This window comes from Hemitrygon akajei, chromosome 11, assembly GCF_048418815.1.
Source record: "Hemitrygon akajei chromosome 11, sHemAka1.3, whole genome shotgun sequence".
Classification (NCBI taxonomy): domain Eukaryota; kingdom Metazoa; phylum Chordata; class Chondrichthyes; order Myliobatiformes; family Dasyatidae; genus Hemitrygon; species Hemitrygon akajei.
Genome location: NC_133134.1, coordinates 31,632,779 through 31,656,216, shown reverse-complemented (window position 1 = coordinate 31,656,216; position 23,438 = coordinate 31,632,779). Strand labels below are relative to the sequence as shown.

General features: G+C 41.6%; 1 protein-coding gene across 1 annotated transcript in view; it reads left to right on the top strand.

The window, feature by feature from the left end:
- The first annotated feature begins 13,661 nt into the window (after positions 1-13,661).
- arhgdig (Rho GDP dissociation inhibitor (GDI) gamma) overlaps positions 13,662-23,438 on the top strand; it is a 105,576-nt gene continuing 95,799 nt past the window's right edge. The window contains exon 1 of the mRNA XM_073060566.1: positions 13,662-13,730. The gene's annotated coding sequence lies outside the window, so the exon portion shown is untranslated. The remainder of the gene's footprint in view (positions 13,731-23,438) is intronic.

Below are 23,438 nucleotides of genomic sequence, written 5' to 3'. Positions count from 1 at the left end.
TACCTATCATGACTAAAAACCTTAGAGGGAAAAAAAAAGACAAAAATGATCAGAAACTTAGAGGGGCTCACCTTCCTCGCTGAAGCCCAGTGTTTTGTAAAGCCCACACTTAGACAACCAGCAGAACTTTGACATGTCAGCAGCCACTCTCAGAAGAATCGAAAATTTATGAATGGCGATTTGAGGAAAGACGTGTGTGTGTGTGTGTGTGGCTCTAGAAGAAGTCGATAGCATGTTTCAAGGCTATATAATGAAAAAGAATGTTAACATATTTATGGACATTCTAGCTAGAAATATAATGTGCATCTTAAGGTTTTGGAGTGCCAATCAGAGTCTTCACCTTTCTATCAACTCCAGCAATAATACTCTTCAAGTCAGTACCCTATGACAGAAGCATTTCATGGCATCTTGAAGATTTTTCAGAGACTCAAATGAAGAGATAGGATCATAACTTTTCCACAGAAGAATCTCCCTTAGAGATTTTGCTTTATATTGAGTGCTCCCTGTCCTCAGGTCTTTTGTGCGTATTCATTTTCCTAAAAATGTAAAAAATAATTGCAGAATTTTTGTACTACCAGATCTTGTCTCCAATATTCTGGTATTTGCCTATGTGTGCCATTTCACAGTATATGTTTTAAGACAACAGATAGTTTATAGCAGTAGTCTGTGTATATTTTAGAATAAGTGTCAGTGTCATATCTGATTTATGTCCTAAATTCCAATACTGTGGTTAGAACTACACTATTTTTGTCCCTGTTAAATTTCGAATTTTATGGTGTGACAGTGCACACATGAGCAATGGCCACTTTAATGAGGTACCAGGAGACAACTGGAATTTGTGGATCCTTACCAGCAGATCAATACCTTGGACAGAGGATTCAAGGAAATTGAAATGAGATTGTAATTTATAGACAAACCTTTGGAATGCTTTGTGAACCAGCTCATTGACATACTGAGACAATTCTTTCTCAGTACTGGTAAATTCTATAAAACCTGTTTTGAGGATGTAGCTGATATTTTAGCAAACTGATAGCATGGAGTTTGGAAAATGGGATTCTTCTGTGATATTGAAAACACGAGTAGAATGGGTATCCATTCTAAACATTTAAAGATCGCATGGATGAACTACAACAATTGTTCATCCCAGTTTAGCAAAAGAATAAACCAGGGAAGGTAGTGCACCCGTGGCTGACAAGGGAAATTAGGGATAGTATCAAGTGCAAAGAAAAAACATATAAATTAGCAAGAAAAAGAGGCACACCTGAGGACTGGGAGAAATTCAGAGACCAGCAGAGGAGGACAAAGGGCTTAATTAGGAAAGGGAAAAAAGATTATGAGAGAAAGCTGGCAGCGAACATAAAAACTGACTGTAAAAGCTTTTATAGATACGTGAAAAGAAAAAGATTGGTCAAGACAAATGTAGGTCCTTTACAGTCAGAAACAGGTGAATTGATCATAGAGAACAAAGACATGGCAGACCAATTGAATAATTACTTTGGTTCTGTCTTCAAAGGAGGACATAAATAATCTTCCGGAAATAGTAAGGGACCGAGGGTCTAGTGAGATGGAGGAACTGAGGGAAATACATGTTAGTAGGGAAGTGGTGTTAGGTAAATTGAAGGGATTAAAGGCAGATAAATCCCCAGGGCCAGATGGTCTGCATCCCAGAGTGTTTAAGGAAGTAGCCCAAGAAATAGTGGATGCATTAGTGATAATTTTTCAAAACTCTTTAGATTCTGGATTAGTTCCTGAGGATTGGAGGGTGGCTAATGTAACCCCACTTTTTAAAAAAGGAGGGAGAGAGAAACCGGGGAATTATAGACTGGTTAGTCTGACATCGGTGGTGGGGAAAATGCTAGAGTCGGTTATCAAAGATGTGATAACAGCACATTTGGAAAGAGGTGAAATCATCGGACAAAGTCAGCATAGATTTGTGAAAGGAAAATCATGTCTGACAAATCTTATAGAATTTTTTGAAGATGTAACTAGTAGAGTGGATAGGGGAGAGCCAGTGGATGTGGTATATTTAGATTTTCAAAAGGCTTTTGACAAGGTCCCACACAGGAGATTAGGAGATTAAAGCACACAGTATTGGGGGTATGGTATTGATGTGGATAGAGAATTGGTTGGCAGACAGGAAGCAAAGAGTGGGAGTAAACGGGACCTTTTCAGAATGGCAGGCAGTGACTAGTGGGGTACCGCAAGGCTCAGTGATGATTTAATGATTTAGACGAGGGAATTAAATGCAGCATCTCCAAGTTTGCGGATGACACGAAGCTGGGCGGCGGTGTTAGCTGTGAGGAGGATGCTAAGAGGATGCAGGGTGACTTGGATAGGTTAGGTGAATGGGCAAATTCATGGCAGATGCAATTTAATGTGGATAAATGTGAGGTTATCCACTTTGGTTGCAAGAACAGGAAAACAGATTATTATCTGAACGGTGGCCGATTAGGAAAAGGGGAGATGCAACGAGACCTGGGTGTCATTGTACACCAGTCATTGAAGGTGGGCATGCAGGTACAGCAGGCGGTGAAAAAGGCAAATGGTATGTTGGCATTCATAGCAAAAGGATTTGAGTACAGGAGCAGGGAGGTTCTACTGCAGTTGTTTAAGGCCTTGGTGAGACCACACCTAGAATATTTTGTGCAGTTTTGGTCCCCTAATCTGAGGAAAGACATTCTTGCCATAGAGGAAGTACAGAGAAGGTTCACCAGATTGATTCCTGGGATGGCAGGACTTTCATATGAAGAAAGACTGGATCGACTAGGCTTATATTCACTGGAATTTAGAAGATTGAGGGGGGGATCTTATTGAAATGTATAAAATTCTAAAGGGATTAGACAGGCTAGATGAAGGAAGATGGTTTCCAATGTTGGGGAAGTCCAGAACGAGGGGGTCACAGTTTAAGGATAAAGGGGAAGCCTTTTAGGACCAAGATGAGGAAAAACTTCTTCACACAGAGAGTGGTGAATCTGTGGAATTCTCTGCCACAGGAAACAGTTGAGGCCGGTTCATTGGCTATATTTAAGAGGAAGTTAGATATGGCCCTTGTGGCTAAAGGGATCGGGGGTATGGAGAGAAAGCAGGTACAAGGTTCTGAGTTGGATGATCAGCCATGATCATACTGAATGGTGGTGCAGGCTCGAAGGTCCGAATGGCCTACTCCTGCACCTATTTTCTATGTTTCTATGTTTCTATCCCACATGAGCTACAACCTTTTAACTGCAGGTCTCCTTTCAATAGATTCTCGCCCTCAGAAAGCCCAAAGCCTTCTTCAAGGGAAAGTCTGCCTTCTGAAGAACGAAGACAGTACGAGCAGGGTAGATAGGCACAACAACTGTAAGGACCTGGGGAGGGGGAAGCAGGCCAGTGGTGAGTCCAGAACTCCAGGTGGTGAGGGATTCCCAAGTTACGATAGATGCTTCAGACTGTAGGAGAGTGGCATGTTTTATGCAAAAAGCAGTAGATATGATGCTGACTGGAGGATCATAACAGTTGGATCTGACAATTTACAGGACACAGGAACTTTAACTCTTGGACCAGCTCATTGTGGTTAAGGAAAGACTTGCAATTAATCTGATGGGAGGCAGCCTCATTACTAAATTTGAATGTCATGAATACCTATCACGAGTGGAATGACTATCCACTCCCCAGCCCTCCTCCATCAATGCCAGAAGTATTCTGGTTTCTGTTTGTGGATTGTGAATGCTCTGCAGATTCCTGAAGACCTTTTGCAGAATGAGCTGGCAAATGCACATATGACACAAAAGAGTGTAAAACAAAGCCTCTTTATTCACACTGCGTCTTGGGACTTTTTTTATAATACAAGCCAAAGAACAGTTAGTCACAAGATACATTGCTTAAGGGAATAATGGCCATAAGGCTACAATTATTACTCACAGATAATATTACATATACCACATAGTTCCAAATATTTTGTTAGTTTAGTCACTGTCCTGACCCTGATCATGACCATAATCTGAGATATATGACACAGGGTTTCAACCCAAAGCATCCACAATTCCTTCCCCCACCCGTCCATAGATTCTGATTGACCCACTGAGTTCCTCCCGCAGAATGCTTGTTGCTTGGGATTTATGATTCATCCCTGGACGTGGTGAGCTTTGCATGACTTTCTCTTGCCGCAGTGCCTCCAAACATTGCAGCCTTTCTTTCTGTCATGTTGCTCTTGTGCTGTCTCCAAGTTTTCAGATCAGATGCTCTGGCTCTGGTTGTTTTCAACCATTTCCGTCTGCAGGGATATAACACAACATTAATGTTGTTTTCCACAAACAACATCACACACACACACACACACACACACACACACACACACACACACACACACACACACACACACACACACACACACACACACACACACACACACACACACACACACACACACACACACACACACACACACTTATGAGAACTGCAAGAACAGATGCCTTTAATTATGACCACATTGGAAAATTGAACTGTACTTCCTTACAAATTTCGCTGCATGCTGCACCTCCCTGTGATCACTCTGACAATACACCGCACAGTCTTGATTACGTTGTAAATCACTTATAAACAATGTGAACTCCTACGTTGTTGAATAAGTTAGCATATACTTATTGTGAACTCATGAAAATATGGGAAGATCACATCAGGAACAGCTACTCGGTTATTTTGAAGATCTTGCTTGGGAAAGTGGTGGAATGTGAAGGGTGGGAATGAGGGACTATGCTGCATTCCTAAACCATGTTATTTTTATTGAATGGCAGTTACTAACACACTCAATAACAAGAGGTGCAAGCATTTACAGGCTCTCATTTTATATGTGGGCCGGCTGGTGGCACAAGGGCATCAGCGCCGGACTCCAGAGCGAAGGCTCCCGAGTTCGAATCCAGGTCGGGTTGAGCATTGAGCAAGCCACTCGGCCTCATTAAAAAAAAGTGTTGAGTCAGGAACGTTCATATCGTGACCCGGTTAATCCGAAAGGAGACCAATCCTGACACCACGCGCCAGACAAGAATGGCTGACTGTCTGGTGCGACATGCCATTAAAAAAATTATTTATGATTAATTTCTTGTGCCATTTCTTATTTCCCTCATCTAAGTGAACAAACGCAATAAAATGGGAAGTCCGTAGATTTGAGAATTATGTACAGAATTATGTATTATCTATTAACTATCTTCTAATCTAATGTAGACCTCGATAAGAACACTAAAACCTCAGTTTGTTGGAATTACCTCAAAAAGCAGCACTCCAACAGGGAGATGGTTTTTTGTTTTAGCATCTGATTCAAACTGGCCTTCAGCCTGGATCTTCCCTAGAACAACTTTGCCAGCAGTAGGAAAAGGCCGACTTTACTCTAAGGTTCCAGTTTTCAACCCAAGTCAAAGAAGCACTACTGTAGTTTTAGTTTTTACTAGTTCTTTATTATTTCACTACTTGATAAAATTGCGAGATTGTAGAGACTATGGATCTGAAACATAGAGATTTCATCTGTTATTTGATTGCAAGTGCAAAAGGAACCCTTGAAATATGGACATTCTCTTATCAAAACATTTGAGGGTATAGTCAAAATCAATCAATATATAATTGATTATTTTCAATAGTCTTTATGTCTAATATTATCCTTTCTAAACAAATACAACCTTTTTGCCTTTTCAGTGGGCAGACTGTGGCGTGAAATATTGCAGTGAGGTTCACTAATCTTGGGAATTGCTTTTGCTATTCATGACACGAGTAAGCTTATAAATTTCAGAATATTGAAGATTCAGGCTTTCCTGTGGAAATTGATTTCTTGCTATGAATGCAAATAAAAGAGAGTTTGATGAGATTCTGAATTTTAACTTTTAGCTTAATTCATATGGATGTCACTCTCTCAAAAATTGAACTTTATGTTCCCGACTTTTTTATTCATTGTTTGTCAATAGTGGGGTACTTTTAATTTTCTTCAGATGTCTCTGCTTTTAATGAATAATAATAAACAGCTTAATCTGTTTATAGATGTGCCTGCTGTCTACCTTATAAACAGTGCTCAGGTGGAGAGCAGTGTTGCACCACCCACTGAAGGATAGCTGTTGTGAGTTGTTGTAAATATTCATTGCTGCTGATACTCTGGCACGTGCTCACTAAGAGGCAAGAGAAAATCATTTAGTTAGAGTCATTGTATAGTTTCAAAAGTAATGAATAAAGTTGAGGTTTGGTTGTGGGACATTTTCGTATTTGTGATCTGATTACAAATGAAGCTGCCGCATTGTGGCCACGCAGCAGAGCGAGCGTAGATGGCCTATGTGACCACCAGAACAGGGGTGTTCCCCTCTAAGTCATGAACCATCCTGATGTGGACATATATTGCCATTATCTCTTTCTTTTCTGGATTCAGGAGCTGTCCATAAGTACCATGAGAGTATCTTCACTATGAGGTCAACAATGGCTCTCTATTATCTTCACAATGGCAATTAATGCCGTCTTATGTACCCTAGAAGAATAAGACAAATAGTCCTCTAACTCTTGAATGTCTAGAGCATTTAAAGGGCACACACTGAATAGTTGCACCTAGATACTCTGGGACTCATTGGCAGAAAGCAGCCAACGTACAAAGAAAAATTGAAATGTTCACAGTAATTCAAAAACATCTGAAGCTGTAACTCAAAAGTGCTGTAGACATGCTGGAACATAATGAGATCAGTCCTACAGCTTAACAAGCAACAAACAATCTATTGGAGGAAGAAATGTTGATGGTCCAAGTTCAAATCCTACATCAGGATCAATATACAAGGTTTCAAACCGAAGTTTCAACACTTACTTTACTCTCCATGTGCTGAATTGAGTTTCTCCAGCAGATTGTTGCTCCAGGTTCCTACATTAGCACCCTCTTATAGATTAAGGATTTGGATTTAGACTCTGTTTCTCCCAGTCTCCATTTATTCCAATGCCAATAAACTGTCTTATTCACAATTGAAATACAGAAAAAGTGGCAAATAATTTGCGAGCTTATACAAAAACCACTATCAAAAGGACAGATAATGTTCTGGATTTTGGGGTAACAGTGGTGTGTTTAATGCTTACCATTGCTTATCATATTTTGTACCAATTCACCAAAAACCAGACACCTTTTCAAAGTGATGTCTCTGGAAGGCAGCTGGTTCGTCTCTGTGGTTTTTTAAAAAAAATATTCAGAATGAACCACTTTTCGGCTTTTGCAGAGTCTAAATATGAAAGGGAATGAAAGATGGAAACAAAAGAGTAAGTGACATATACAAGAAAAGTAAATTTTTAATGTTTATTCATTATTAAATTTATAACAATAATTAAATTTTAAAGGGATGAAATACCACAGTATTAGAGAACTTGGCTGGTGCAAATAAAGATGTACCATGTTGATGAAAATTCACATACATTTGAAGAGACAAACTATTGCTTTTCTAGGATATTTATAAGGCAATTAAACATTCAGTGCTATTACTTCATAACCCATTGAGTTTTAATGGTTCTGTTGAAAGTAAGCTGCCAATTTCTCAGGTTTGCTATTTACATACTGCCCTTTGAAATACCACCCAAAGAAACAGCAGAAATTTCAACACATATACGATGAGACATGGTGAAGCATCCCTGATGTCAATATCTTTCCTACTGGAAAATTATAGAAACAGCGTTAACTTTTCAGATCAAACACACAGTTCCGAGGAAGCACTCTTAACATGAAATGTCAACTATGTTTCCCCTACCCTCTGGTGTGGGTTGACTTGCTGAGTATTTCTAGCATTTTCTGTTTTTTTCTCTATTTCTGGAATATTAGAGACATTTTTTGGTGATGTTGTTTGAGGGCTGTGATTGACAGTGGGGAGAACTTCCCTGCTCTTACAGAAAAAAATCATTCAAAATATGCAACACTGAAGACAAGATTTACGTAAGTCTATGCCAGTCATATAACGACGATCTTCAAAGCATTTCATCAGTTGCTTTAAAACCATGTCCCCTGGTTTTTCACACCTCAGCCAAAGGAAATGTTCTTCCTCTCTGCTCCATCTTGGCCACTTATAGTTTTATCCAGCAAATTGTTCTTCCAAATGTTGCCTTCTACAACCATAAGAAATAAAGAGAGCCTTGCTTTAACATCTCACCTGAAAGGTAACATCTCATGTTTGGGGTCTCGGACAGAGTTTCATTCTTCAGGACTGCACCAATCTGGTGTCTAGGGTAGGATGGAATTTTACAACATTTTAGCTCAGAGAAGAGTGAAGCACCTTGATACCGAAAAATATTGAACATATAAAAAGGAAATCCTGCTTAATAATTGTAAAGAAAGCTTTTAGCACCTTGGCCTTCATGAATCAAAGTAGGAGATGGGATGTTATGTTAAAGTTGTACAAGACATTGGTGAGGCCTAATTTGGAGTATTGTGTGTAGTTTGGTCAAAGTTGGAAAAAGTACAGAGAAAATTTACAAGGATATTGCCAGGTATGGAGGGCATGAGGTATAAGGAAAGATTAAATAGGTTAGGACTTTATTCCTTGGAATGTGGAAGATTGAGAGAAGATTTGATAGAGGTATACAAAATTTGAGAGGTATCGTTAGGGTAAATGCAAGCATGCTGTTGTGTCTGTACAACTACATATCAATTAAATAAAAGCACACAAGTGGAGGTGAGGTTAACAGGTATATTCACTTTGCTTTGGGAAAACAAGTTGTCAGTCAATACGAAATGCTAATGGGAGTCATTGCACTAAAAGAAATAGATCCATACATTACACTTCCTCCACCTTTAGACTAATTTAAAATAAAACTGCATATGTAACAAAACATTCAATTTCCCATTAACAAACCATATTCAAATAAACATGCTTTCATAATGACAGTCCATAACTAACTTCATTATACTAAAGATTCAGTCTTTTGGGTGGTGCTGTGTTTCTTTTAGGATAGTGTCTCTAGACTTGTGGAGTGGCATCTGGTTTAGTAGGTTCTTGTCAAAGACAACTTCCTCTGTTGCAGGTGTAACGTTGCTATTGGAGACATGATCATCACTGAGAGGTAAATCTGGTGGATGCAATATGTCCGTCTTTTTGGATACAGTTGACTCAGGTTTGTTCTTTGGTTGAGCACCCAGTATCTGGTCCACATGATGCCTCCATGTATGATCTCCAACATCCACTGTGTAAATCAGTTCTTGTAGCTATCCTACCAGGTGTTCACTTGTCTTCTTGGTAATCATGTGCTAGGACATCCTATCTAACCTCGAAGTTCCTTGTTGATTTACTTGGCAACTGGCTGAACTGTTTATTCTGTACTTCCCTCTATAGATCTGATTTCAGGAGGTCTATGCGAGATCTCATGTTCCTGCTCATGAACAGCATTGCAGGTGTTTGATTTGTCGGTGCATGAACAGAGTTAAAATACACAAAAAGAAAACTGTCCACCTTGTGCTGTACAGAAATGTCCTCCTTGTCCTTTGCATTAATGGATCTCTTGAAGGTTTGGATAAACCTTTCAGCTAACCTATTCATTGCTTGGTGTTGAGGAGCTGACTTGAAATGTCTGATGCCATATTTCTATAAGAACAGTCTGAACTCTTCTGATACGAATTGTGGTCCGATGTCACTCACAATTTGTTCAAGTAAGCCATTTCTGGAAAAAATAGTCCTCAGAGTGGAAACAGTCTTTTCTGAGGTGGTTGACTTCATGGATATAACCTCCAGCCACTTTGAATGAGCATCCACAGCAATCAGAAATGTGGACTTCACGAATAGCCCAGCAAAGTCAATGTGTACTCATTTCCATGGTGACGACAGCTGCTCCCACAGGTGTAATGATGCCTGTGGGGGTGCATTTTGAACTTTGTGGCATCCTGAACAGCTTTTGGTCAAGTCCTAAATCTGTCTATCTATTCCTGGCTAGCACACATTGCTCCGGGCAAGACCCTTCATCTTGAATGTACCCAGGAATCCTTCATGCAGATTTTCTAACATTCTGGTGTGCAGTTTAGAGGGAACTACAACACAAAATCCACACATCAGCGTTCTTTGACATACAGACAGTTGGTCTTGACTCACTGAGAACTCTGGAAACACAGGGTTACCATGACCTGGCCATCTTTGCCTGGTGATGTCATAGACTTTTGACAGTGTCTGGTTGCTCTTCATTTCTCTTTGTATTTCAGAATTTGTTACAAACAACTGGTCCACCAATGCTGTGTGGAACTCTTCTGCGGGGTCAGAGAATGAAGACTTTTCTTCTTCAGTTGCCAGCAGTGGAAGACATGACAAGCTGTCTGCATTGCTGTGTTGTTTGGTACCCTTAAACCCTATGTCATTAGAGTGGGCTCCTTGGAAAAGTGCCCTACATTGCAACCGGTTAACAGACATCACTGGGATTCCCTGCCTGGAATTGAAAATAGGCACAAGGGACTGTTGGTCTGTCACTAGAGTAAACTTTTGTCTGTAGAGGTAGTGGTGGAATTTCTTTATTCCCCATACTAGACCAAGGGACTTTCGATCGATCTGTGCATAGTTGCATTCTGCGCTCATCAGTGATCTTGAAGCAAGTGCAATTGGATGTTCCAATCCATCTTTCATGATATGTGATGAAACAGCTCCAATTCCATAAGGGGATGCATCACACACCAGTCTGATGGGCAGGGATGGGTTATAACAGGTGAGCAGCTGTGCCAGTCTCTGGTTAGTGCCACCATTTGGTCTGCTGTTGCCTGATGATCTCACATTGAGAGCTTTGACTGTGTGTCAGTCCAGTTGGATTTTTCTCAACCATTCACTTCCAAAAAGTGCTGGCCCTCCACTTTTCAACACATAAACCTCTAGCTGCTGTGCTCTGCCTCTGTATGTCACATTTACTTTCAGTTCACCTTTGTGAGACAATTTTTCACCTGTGTGGGTCTTTAGCATCACCAAGGTCTTTTCTAATGGTAGCTTAGAAAACAGCCTGTTGTTGCCTGCCTCGAAAATTACAGACACACATGACCCTGTATCCAGCTCCATTTTCAGTTTTACACCAGACTCATCTGTTGTGATGCATTTGATTTCATGATCTGCTTCAGTAATGCTATGCAGCTCTACGCATGACAGCTCACCTTTGTCAGACTCGGTGTTGTCTGATTCCATTTCACATTCAGTTACTTTGTGCATTTGTTTAGTTCTGTGTTTGAAACTTTTATTTCTCTTTGGTTGTGCTTTTTGTCTGACTTGCACACTCTCTCTATATGTGACCTTGTGTGTGACACTTCCTGCACACTTTTTCTTTGAACTAACAGTCATTTGCATCATGGAAGGATTTGCCACATCAATAACATTTTTGGCTTTTTACACCATTCAGGGACATTTTGTGCATTTCACATTCTAATCTCTTCTTCTGTAGTTCTGGTGTGTCCTTTTCTACTGTCTCCAGTGATATTGCAATGGTCAATGCCCATTCTAAGCTTAGGTCTCTTTCTGACAGTAGTCTCTCTTGAGTGCTTTGACTATGCATGGCAAATACAAGCCTGTCCCTTAATGCATCAGAAAGTACATCTCCAAAGTCACAGTATAGGTAAAGTTTGTGGAGTTCTGTAAAGTATTCAAAATTTTTCATCCTTTGACTGGTTTCTTTTGTGAAATCTAAATCTCACAGCTATTACTAGCAAGTTAGGGGTCAAGTGATTTTATAAAACAGCAACAATTTTGTCAAACGTCTCACTTTCTGGCATTTCAGGAGTTACTAAGTTGGCACCCATTAAGCTAAGAAGCATGGAGATTTTCATTTCCTTATCTACATCGTTCACATTACAATACAGTTCAACCCTCTCGATGTACGATTCCCAGTCCTCATTAGCACTGTCAAATTCATCAGACTTTCACAACTAAGGCCATTTTCACATTATTTTCACTTTAACTTTGCCAGCATTGAATTGAATTGACTTTATTTCTTACTAACTTCACATACATGAGGAGTAAAAATCTTTAAGTTATGTCTCCATCTAAATGTGCAATGTGCTATCATAGTAATTTATAATAAATAAAACAGACAATGTTATATAGAGTACACTCAAATCAGCATGAGTTCATCAGTCTGATGGCCTGGTGGAAGAAGCTGTCCCGGAGTCTGCTGGTCCTGGATTTTATGATGTAGTACTGCTTCCCAGATGATAGAAGCTGGATAAGATTATGGTTGGAATGGCTTGGGTCTTCAATGATCCTACAGGCCCTTTTTACATTCCTGCCCTTGTAAATGTTCTGAATCATGGGAAGTTCACACTACAGATGTGCTGGGCTGTCCGCACCACTCTCTGAGGAATCCTGCGATTGAGGAAAGTACAGTTCCCATACCAGGCAGTGATGCAGCCAGTCGGGATGCTCTCAATTGTGCCCTTGTAGAAAATTCTTAGGATTTGGGGGCCCATATCAAGCCTCAACCATCTGAGGTGAAAGAAGCGCTGTTGTGCCTCTTCCACCACACAGCTGGTGTGTACAGACCACGTGCATCTCTCACTGTGTACCGTGCATGGTTACTCACGCATCCCTTTGTTAGCATCAGTGACAGCCTTCTCCAAACGGATTTGCTCTTTTTTCTCACTCTCTCTCCCTTTCTCTGAATTCTGTCTTCTCATAACTGTCAGTGCAGTTGGTGACATTCGCTGACATTGAGGTTCATACTCGTCGCCGTTTGTTGTCTCTGTACAACTGCATATCAATTAAATAAAAGCATTCCAACCAATATGCACAGGTAAGTCATCAGTCAATAAGTGGTGCGCTAAAAGAAATAGACCCATACATTACACATGGTTTTTCCACTGAGGTTGGGTGGGTCTACAGCTAGAGGTCATGGATTAAAGGTGAAAGGTGAAAAGTGTAAGGGTATTATGAGGGGAAATTTCTTCACTCATAGGGTTGTGAGAGTGTAGAACAAGCTGCCAGCACAAGTGGTATCAGTGTGCTCAATTTCAACATTTAAGAGAAGTTTAGATAGGTACGTGGACGGTAGGGGTAGAGAGGGCTATCTGGTGCAGGTCGATTGGAGTAGGCAGTTTAAATGGTTCAGAACAGACTAGATGGGCCAAAAGGCCTGTGTCTGTGTTGTACTTGTCTATGACTCTATGAACAGAAGAGATTCTGCAGATGCTGGATATCCAGATTAACACATTCAAAATGCTGAAGGAACTTAGCAGGCCAGGCAGCATCTACAGAGAGGAATAAACAGTCCATGTTTCAGCCCAAAACCCTTCATCAGGACTTGAAAGGAAAGGGGTAGAGCCCAGAATAAGAGGTGAAGTGAGGGGAAGGAACTCGAGCCAGAAGGTGAAACCAGGTGAGAGGGAAGGTAAGTGGGTGGGATTGGGGCAGTGAAGAAGCTGGGAGATGGCAGTGTAAAAGGCAAAGGGCCAAATAATCTGTTAGGAGTGGAGTGTACTATGGGAGAAAGGGAAGAAGGGGCACCAGAGGGAGGTGATAGGCAGGTGAAGAGAAGAGAAGGGGTAATGCTTTGAGCAGACTTTCTAAACTTCTCTTAATGACTGTGATCCAACTCACAAGCTTTAATCATTACTAAGTTAAACTTATTTTTTCTGAGGCGGGTGGGGTGATGAAATCTGGCGTTCCAAAAGCATGAATTTCCCAGATGTCAATCAGGGAATTGTGCCAGAGCTGATTGGTGGCCCAGAGACACAGCCATTCTCTCCCATCGTTTTGTTGTTTTGAAGGAGTCGGACGGAGGAACAACAGAGAAACGAGTGAAGTTTTAAGGTAAGTGCAAGTTTTCTAGCCGGCTGACTTTTGCAGACAAAACGCGGGGTCAGCTCCCCAGCGAAAAAATATTACGCGTGCCGGTTCCTCACATTAATAAATATATAATTTTGTGCTTTTTTTGGTCAACAAAAATGGTGAAATTGACTAGGTTATTTGTATTTTCATTTTATTACTCAATAAGTACATTTTTAAAATATTTTAGCCAAACTTTTCGAGTGCAGTAACCTTTAGCATTCCAAAGCATTTTGTTCCATTGATTGTTAATATTAAAACATAAATTATGTACTTTATTGAATTACTTTAGTGGAGTAAAATTGATGCAACTTTCTGCCTATGTCAATAGATCGGTTGATTTCGAATAAATGCTAATTTATATTTAAAATGAGGAAATCGGCACTGCCCCGATAAAATTATTTGTAAGCACAGAAGAGACATTCTTCTTACGTTTGCAACACAGGCACACATGGACCATCTTGCCCTCTCACATTTTCAGAAGTGACGGGGGCTAGAAGTCTGTTCCGTTGGACTCCCCGGGTCAGGGTGGCAGAGCTTAGCTGTACGGTGAAATCCAATATAGTTTCTTCTGGAAGTACAATCAGAAGACAAAAGGTACTCATAAGGGAATCTGCATTACCTTAGCGACTCTGAATAACACAAATAAGGAAGGTGTAAAAGTCTTAAGAGCATAAATTAGACGTTGCTCAGAATTGCATAGAGTCTATACTTTGCGTTAACTTTTTACTGCGCAATGGTGCTCAAACTTTGAGTTTCTTTAAATTGGCTTTGCGATGAGGTGACAAAACAAGTTGCCAATGGAAAGAATTTACTGGCAGTATTCAAAGATAAGCAAAAGTTTTTTTTGAACTAGCGCTCTGCCCAACATTCGTCCGTGTTCATTGCTCCTCTTGCCGTTTGTAGGATCTTGTCACATCGATCATCTGTTCTGGTTTTCCTGTATAGTAACACCTGATTAGACATCAAGCTTTAATTATTGACCATAAAGCTCACGCGAATGTTCTCGAACGTGAAAACTGTTTTATAAGTTCCGTGCTCTTGGTTAACCTTCTCCATTTCCAGAATCAAATGTTCATTCAATGCCTTGCCTTTTGAAGCGAGCCGGAATAAATTCAAATTTTATTCCTTAAAGATTTTTGAAATATCTATAATATCAATGCTTAAACAATTGTATTATTTGGGGAAAATATAATATGACTAATTCCATTATCCTCATTAATGAAGGTTAAAGCTTTTTGGAATTAATGATTGCTTAACCCCCAAAAGCTTAAAGGTTGCAATAATAATAGAAGCATTTGAAGAGGAATATTTGTGTACATGTATTAGACACCACAGAATCAGATAAAGCATCATTAACAATACAAATAGCTAATCAGCCAATCATGTGACAGCAACTCAAGGAATAAAAGCATGCAGACATGGTCAAAAGGTTAAGTTGTTGTTCAGACTAAACATCAGAATGGGTAAGCAATGTGATCTAAGTGACTTTGACTCTGGAATGATTGTTGGTGCCAGATGGGGTGGTTTGAGTATCTCAGAAATTGCTGACCTCCTGGGATTTTCATGCACTACAATCTCTGGAGTTTATGTGAAAAGTGCAAAAACAACAAAAAAAATCTATTGAGCTGCAGTTCTGTAAAAAAAAAATGTTTTGTTAATGAGAGAGGTCAGAGGAGAATTGCCAGGCTGGTTCAAACTGACAGGAAGGTGACAGTAGCTCAAACAACAGTGGTGTGCAGAAGAGCATTCCTGAACGCACAACATGTCGAACCTTGAAGTGAATGGTTTATGCAGCAAAAGCTCACAAACACGTAGTACACTCAGTAGCCGCCTTATTATATACGGGAGGTACCTAATAATGTGGCTACTGAATGTACATCATCATTCATCAATGTCAAACTCCTAGTATCTTGTTAAGATTTCTTAAGTTATTCCATCTTGAGAAAGACTGGTGAGGAGATAGATGTGCATGTATAATGAACAGGCAGTAATGCGTGCATATGTGTTGAAATTCTATTTCAGCAGTTCATTTCCATCAAAAATAATAGAATCTAATTTAATAACAGGGTCTAAAGCACATGTGTTAACAATTGAAGTGTAACATATACAACAGTAAGTATATTTTTATTAATGATGTCACCTACCAAGAAGGAAAAGCTGCTATGTTGATGGAGTTGTTTTGCGTAAACATCTTGAGAAGCACCAAGCCAGGAGACTGTGAAATTCATTAAAGGATCTTCAGCATTCTTTCCAAATGATTGCTAGTGTTGGAGACCAGGGTATGAATAGTAGCAGATTGTCCTACTCTTTTCATGATAAAAGGGCAGCAGAATGTGCTTGTAGGTAGGTCGGACATCATGCACACAGAGAGGAAAGAAGTAAGTTACAAGCTGAGTATAAATTGTTCAGTGGAAGGATGTTGGTAATGAAACAATGCTTTAAGAGGTTGGTTATAGCTAGAGTTAACTCTTGTTTCAGCAAGGACCTGGAGCTCGTGCAATTTGCTATCACCACAATAGGTCCACGGCAGGTGTGATCTCATTGTCTCTTGATGTGGCCTTGGATCACTCGGACCATACAAATGCCTATGTCAGGATGCTGTTTTTTGACTACAGCTCAGCATTTAACACTAACGTTCCTACAATTCTGATTAAAAAGCTCCAACAACTGGGCCTCTGTATCTTCTTCTGCTGCTGGATCCTAGACTTCCTAACTGGAAGACCACAGTCTGTGTGCATTGGAAATAACATCTTCGCCTCATTGACAGTCAACACTGGCGCACCTCAGGGAAGTGTGCACAGCTTGCTGCTGTACTCTCTAAACAGCGACTGTGTGGCTAGGCACAGCTCAAATGCCATCTATAAATTTGATGAATAAACTGTCATTGGCAGAATTTCAGATGGTGACGAGAAGGCATATAGGAGCGAGATATATCAGCTAGTTGAGTGGTGTCACAGCAACAATCTTGCACTCAACTTCAGCAAGACCAAAGAACTGACTGTGGACTTCAGAAAGGGTAAGACAAGAGAATACACACCAGTCCTCACAGATGGATCAGAAGTAGAGAGAATGAGGAATTTCAAGTTCCTGTGTGTTAATATCTCTAAGGATCTATCCTGGATTTAACATGTCAATACAGCTACAAAGAAGGCATGACAGCATTAGGAGTTTGGGGAGATTTCGTATGTCACGGAAGACACTCAAAAATTTCTACAGATGTACCGTGAAGAGCATTCTGACTGGGTGTATCATCACCTGGTATGGGAAGCTGGGGGGGATGGTTGTCTATTGCACATGACAAAATAAGCTGTAGAGAATTAGCCAGCTCCATCATGGTCTCTAGCTTCCATAATATCCAAGACTTCTTCAAAAGGCGATGCCTTAAAAAGGCGCCATGCATCATTAAGGACCCCTATCACCCCTATCAAGGAGGAGATGCAGGAGCCTGAAGGCACAGACTCGATGATTCAGGAACAGGTTGATCCCCTCTGCCATCTGATTTCTGAATGGACATTGAGCCCATGAACACTGCCCCAATATATTTAAATTTTCAAAAATCTTTTCACTACTTATTTAATGACTTAATATATATACATGCTTATTGGAATTCATTTTTTTCTCTGTTATTAAGTATTGCATTGTAATGCTGCAGCAAAGACAACAAATTTCGCGACACATGCCAGTGATAATAAACCTGATTCTGATTCACCCGTTGTAAATGTTCCATGTGAAAACGGAATGTCACTGGTGCCTTTTAAAAGGCTGTGGACTTTAGATTAATTTACTTATCCCAGGTACTGTGAAATGCATCATTTGCATTAACAAGCAACACAACCCAAGGATGTGTTGGCGGCAGCTCACAATTGCCCCCCATATTCCAGTGCCAACATAGCATGTCCACAATGCTCAACGGAACTACACAAGAGAACAAGTCTCCCCACCCCTCTCCCATCCACACATACAGGCAGTCCTCCAACTCCAGTACAGGGCCCCGAGACCCAGGCTTCAGCCATGAGGCTATGACCTCTGGACTTCAATCAACCTTCGCTCTTTGGTATCAAACCCCAGACCAGCTGATGACTGGAGCCAACAGCTCGAACTCTGAGTGTAGCAACTGTTGAGCCCTTGTGCATCAGTATATCATATTTGACTCATCTACTGGAGTTTTTTGACAATTAGGATAATACGGATATGGTTGGTCAACAATGTTAGAGCGCACAGTCGAGAGCAATATTCTGACAGGGATTGAGAATTGGCAATGGGAACAAAAACAAAGTGTGGGGATAAATGGATCTCCCCGAGGTTGCTAGACTGTCTAGTGGAGTATCAGAAATTGGACCTTGGGCCTCTGTTGTTCATATTACAACAATTTGGCTTAGGAGACCATGTGCCATTCTTCTAAGTTTGCTGAAGATACAAAACTAAATGGAATTGTGATAAAGGGAGGATATCAGAATGCTTCATGGATGAGCTGCACGAAAGACAAGAATGTGGCTGAAGCAATGTAGTGTGATAAGATGTGACATTAACCAGAGCAACTGTGAGTGCTGGAGGAACTCAGCAGGTCAGGCAGAATCTATGGAAAGGCAAAAAGAGTCACCATTTCTTGCCTTGATGCTTCTTCATAACTGATGCAAAGTTATCCAGCCTGGTGCATAAAATAGAAAAGCAAAGCATTTTAATGGCAAATAATTGTGTAATATCAATGTTCAAAAGGACTTGGCTGTCTTTATACAACATAGGTCACTATTAACCAAGGTACAGGGGCAGCTAGGGTCCATGGAGACAAATGGTATACAGTAATAACCTTTATTACTAGAGGATTTGTTTGCAGGAATAAGTAATTCTATTGCAAATCACACAAAACAGGTCAGGCAGCATCTATGGAAAAGAGTAGACAGTCAACATTTCAGCCTGAGACCCTTCTTCAGGACTGGATAGGGAGGGGGGAGGTGCCTGAGTGAAAAGCTGGGGGAAGGGAAAGGAGGCTAGCTCGAAGGTGATAGATGAAGTCAGGTGGGTGGGTAAAGTCAAGGGCAGGAGAAGAAAGAATCTGATAGGACAGGAGAGCGAACAACAGGAGAAAGGGAAGGAGGAGGGTTCACAGGGAGAGATAGTAGGCAGATGAGAAGAAGTGAAAGGTCAGAGTGGGGAATAGAGGAAGGGGAGAGATGAGGAAATTTACTCAGCAGAAGGAGAGATTGATATCCCTGCCATCAGGGCCTTGATGACACCAAACAGAAATATACACATTTTAAATACATGTACATATTTCTCACAGAGGTAGATTTGTATAGAGCAATGTAGAGAGGGATCTTGTGGTCCAAGTACATGCCTCCCTGAAAGTGCCAACATACAGAGAGTGGTAAAGATAGTATATGGCATGTTTATCGTCATTTCTAGGGACATAGAGTATAAGGGTTAGGAAACCATGATATAGCTTAATATACACTTTGGTTAGCCTGGAATTTGGAGTGTTAGAAGAGGTGCAGAAGAAGAGACTTACCAGGATGCTATCTGGATTAGAGTGTATTAGCTAGTTGGGCTGTTTCTCTAGAGCTTTGGTGCCTGAGAGGAGACCTAATTGAAGTTTACAAAGTTATGAGAAACATAGATAGGGTAGATAGCCATAAATCATTCCTCTCACCCTCAGAGAAGAAGTGCTCTGAGGAATACTGGAGGATGCACCTTTAAGGTGAGAGGGGCAAGTTTTTGTACAGAGTGGAAGGTGTATGGCATGTGTTACCAGGGCTGGTATTGGAAGCAGATACAACAGTGGTATTCAAGGGGCTTTCAGATAACCACATGAATATGCAGGGAATGGAGGTATTAGGGAGAATTCTGGAGTTATCCGAATATAGCAGATACTAATCCAAACATGAACCATGCTTCAGTTCTTATTGCAAATGTAAATTAGTTCAAAAAGCTGTCAGTTCTTGCAAATTGTAAGCAGTGAATTGAGGTTAAACTGGCCCATAGGGTAAGAGATTGCACATGTAACAGCCAAATGTTAGAACAATGGGGTTGTGTTAATTGACTTGCATCAAACAGTCAACATGGGCTGTGTTAATTGCACCATTGTGACTTTGGTTCAAACTGGAAGACTGGACAGATGTTGTCACTTAGCATATCAAGCATGGTCACAGGTATAGGCAATCAATAATTTTTGTGTACTCAAAGATAGCCGTGACATCATTAATTTTGGATGTCTGGCTCTCTGTTGTCAAAAGTTTTTAGAATATTTGTGTTAATCAGTTTCTCCCAAAGGCATTTGGATCTTCAGAGGTGTCTTATCAATTACCATATGCTTCCAGTATACATCTCAAAGGAACCATTTGTCAACCCAAAGCACTGAAATAAGAAATATCATTGTAACTATTGAAATTGTATTGAATCACCTGCTGTTACTTTTGATCGTAAGGATGTAAAAATGTGATGTACCTTTGGGTTTGTGAGTTTGAGTTTGATCTTTTCAGGTCAACAGTCACGGATCATGGTATTAAAGAACAGGGCAGAGAGCTGAACTGGCACATATAAATGTGGATGCGTGTAAGGGACCAGCTATCAAATAGTTTTGGGTAGCTTTGGTGTAACAGGGCTACCAATGTGAAATGTGTTTACTAACCATCAGAGGGGTGTGTGTATACTTGTACAGGGGAACGGTATAGCGACATTCTTAGGTCATAAGACCATAAAACTCAGGATCAAAATTAGGTTATTTGACCCATGGTGTCACACCCACAGATTCTGCAGCACAGTAGATACAGCAATTGCACTTGTGGATTTGTACGTGACAGCTAATTGTTATTTAATCGTGATAGTATTTAACTCCATACTTGTCATTGTAGTGCTTGTTGAGACTTCCACAGAGTACAGCAATGCTTCACTGCCTGTTAACTTTCGGTCTTCCCTGAGAAATCCGACTTCTGACTCAACTGACTCTGAAGACTAGCGGTATTTGTTTAATGTCTAGATTTTCTTTTCAGCTGCAGAGTAGGCTTCATTTTCCATTTGAGAGTTTTAGTTAACGGCCCTGTTTGGTCTAGCGTTTATTATTTATTTTCCCTTTAACACTATTCGCAATAAAGTTTGTGAACTATCATCCTACTTCAGTGTCTCTCACTCCGCACTTGGGCCATATCGGAATCTGGTAACGGCAAGTCTCGATAGCACAAAGATGGACCCAGCAGAGAGAGAGCAGCTGACCTTGGCTGTGAGATTCATTGGTTAGGTAGGGGACAAAGTACAGGCAATGGAATATGTTCTCAGTGAAGTTACAGAGGCAATAAGGCAGATAAACTTGTGCTGCCAAGCCCAGTCTCATTTGGAGGAACAGGTCTCGTCCCTAGCCGCAATTGTTCAACAGCTCACCACAGACAATTCGACTCAGGTGTCTGCGATTTCTGCACTCACGGCTGCTGTCCACGAACTTACTGTGAACAGCCAACATCAGCTGACAGCCATTAACGCTCTCGCCAACTCAATTCAGCAGCTTTAGGCTGCCTCAGTCCCATGCCCAGCATCTCGCAGGTCCTCCTTCTCTGCTGCCCCAACAATCTCTGCTACTAATGCTCCCGCTGCCGCACCCGGACCAGAGCCGACTCCCACGACCGATCAGGAACCGAGTATTCCACCACCAGGCAGATATTCTGGTGATCCCAATGGTTGCAGGAATTTTATTCCCAATGCGAGCTGACATTCCAAACCCAGCCTGGTCGTTTTGGTGATGATGTACGAAAATTGGCGTACATGGTCAATCTTCTTGACACACCTCCACTCAGCCTGTTCGATGCTTTACAGGAGGTAGGATACCCCGCAGCCCAGTCATTCCAACATTTTGTGGTGGAGTTAAGGAGGGTTTTTGATCTTCCATACAGGGTTAGGAGGCTGCCCACCAACTCTTGGACCTGCGCCAAGGCAGAGGAACGTTGAGGGCCTATGCAGTTAAATTCTGTACCCTTGCAGTAGAGACAGGATGGAATGAGAGATCTCTGATCACTGCCTTCCAGTGTGGGCTGAACGCAGGGGTCTGGCACGAGATCGCTGTCCAGGACGAGCAGGATAGTCTGGATGACCTGATTAATCTAGCTATTCGAATTGACAACCGGGTAACTGAGTGGCGCAGGGTAAGAATGTTTCAGACTTCCTACCGTCTTTCCTCGCCCTCTCCCCTTCCCTCACCACCCAGCACCCAACCCATGGAGGAGCCTATGCAAGTGGGGCGCGTGAGCCTGTCTCAGGAGGAACGAGAGCGGCGCTAGAGAACAGGTTCCTGCCTCTGTTGTGGTGATCCAGGACACTTCCGGGCAGCATGTTCCAAGCATCCAGTAAAAGAGAATACCCGTCAGCAGGGAGGGGAATCCTGACGGGTCAGTTCTCTCTTCAGTCAGCTTCCCCTAATTCTGCAATGCTCGCAGCTTCCTTGTCATGGAGGTCTCAGACCCATGAACTTAAGGCGTTTATTGACTCCAATGCAGCTGGGAATCTTATGGACATCTCTCTCACTCAAAGATGGGGAGTTCCAACTCAGGAATTAAGAGAAAAAATCAATGTCAAGGTGCTGAACAGTTGACCTCTGGGAACAGGCCAGATTCACCTTTCCACCCAACCCCTCCAACTGGTGCTCGAAGGCAACCATCATGAAGAAATACCTTTCTATCTGGTTAATTCACCTGAACTGCCACTGGTACTTGGTCTCCCCTGGTTATCCTGACATAACCCACGGATCAATTGGTTTCTGAAGGTACTCTGAGAGGGATTCCAGCTGAATACGTGGATCTCCTTGAGGTTGTCAGTAAAAGAAAGGCCACCACACTGGCCATACGACTGTGCCATAGACCTCCTACCCGGCACTAGTCCTTCCTAGGGCCGGCTCTTCTCCTTTTCTTGTCCGGAAACGGTGGCCATGGAGGAATACATTAAGGAGGCATTGAGCATAGGGTTTATCTGTCTGTCAACCTTGTCGGCAGGAGCTGGCTTCTTTTCTGTGAGCAGGAAAGATGGCAAGCTCCATCCCTGCATCGATTATCGGCCCCTGAACAACATCACTGTGAAGAACCCCTACCCTCTTCCCTTGCTGGTGTCTGCGTCTTGAACATCTCCAGGGAGCAACCGTATTTTCCAAAATTGATCTGCGCAATGCTTACAATCTGATTCGCGTAAGAGAAGGGGATGAGTGAAAAACGGGTTTTAACACCTCTATTGGCTACTATGAATACCTGGTGATGTCTTTTGGCCTGGCCAACACCCCCGCTGTATTCCAGGCCTTGGTTAACGATGTGCTCAGGGACATGTTGAACCTGTTAGTGTTTGTGTATTTAGATGACATCCGTATCTATTCCCGCTCTCATCGGGAGCACGTCCAGCATGTCCGGAGAGCACTCAGACGCCTTCTTGGAAATAACCTGTATGCCAAGCCTGAGAAATGTGAACTCCATGAAGACCAGGTGTCATTTTTGGGGTATATATTTACCCCATCCAGTGTTCAAATGGACCCTAGTAAAGTTCAGGCAGTCGCAGAGTGGCCCAAACCGTCTACAGTCAAACAGGTATGGCGCTTCATGGGGTTTGCGAACTTTTATCGCTGCTTCATCCAGAATTTCAGTTCTCTCGCTGCTCCAATTAATGCACTCACCAAGAAGACCTCGGCAGGATTCCATTGGGCGGACGATGCTGACCAAGCATTTTCCA